This window comes from Salarias fasciatus, unplaced genomic scaffold (assembly GCF_902148845.1).
Source record: "Salarias fasciatus unplaced genomic scaffold, fSalaFa1.1, whole genome shotgun sequence".
Taxonomy (NCBI): Eukaryota; Metazoa; Chordata; class Actinopteri; order Blenniiformes; family Blenniidae; genus Salarias; species Salarias fasciatus.
In genome coordinates, this window is record NW_021941373.1 from 1,820,359 (window position 1) to 1,821,050 (window position 692).

General features: G+C 48.3%; 1 non-coding gene across 1 annotated transcript; it reads right to left on the reverse strand.

Moving 5' to 3' along the window:
* Nucleotides 1-463: 463 nt before the first annotated feature.
* On the reverse strand, nucleotides 464-535 carry trnap-ugg (transfer RNA proline (anticodon UGG)). The gene has a single exon. It is a non-coding gene; the product is annotated as a tRNA-Pro (tRNA).
* Nucleotides 536-692: the final 157 nt, after the last annotated feature.

Sequence of the window (692 nt, forward strand, 5' to 3'; positions counted from 1 at the left end):
TGGCTCTCACCTCTCATCTTCTCAAACCACTGGAGACACATTTTACTGTTCCAGCTGGGTCAGAGGGAAAGAGGTTGGTGTGTCTAACACTGGAGCCAGTTCAGCAGAGAGATCCCAGAGCTGCTCTATGGAATCTAGAAGGGATCATTATCCAGTCATCATCATGGGCCAGGAAGTCTTGGTGCTCTCTAAAAACTCTCTCCATCCATCCTGTTTCCTCCAGAGCTCACTGCCATGGAGGAGAACTTTCCTGATGACAGCTCTGACAGCTCTGATCATGTGAAGGTTCTGTCTTGCTGGAAGGATCCTCTGGGATGTTCAGAACTCTTTGTTTTGAGATTGATTTTATCTCACAACCACCAAGAGACACTCAGCCTCCATCAATGTGCTTGATGATTGATGTTCGACCTGAAGCTTGGAGATACTGGGGGTTGATCCCAGGAGGGCGGGGATGGTAATAGAAGGGCTCGTCCGGGAATTGAACCCGGGACCTCTCACACCCAAAGTGAGAATCATACTCCTAGACCAACGAGCCGACAAGTTCAAGAAGCAAAAGGACTGAACTGATTGTCATAAATCAGGCAGGTGATCCAGACTCCTGACAGCCTGGACAGTGCTCAATGAATGACGACATCCTGACTAAAGGAAATGAAAACATGAGTCATGATGACCCTGAGTTCATGTTGGCACCA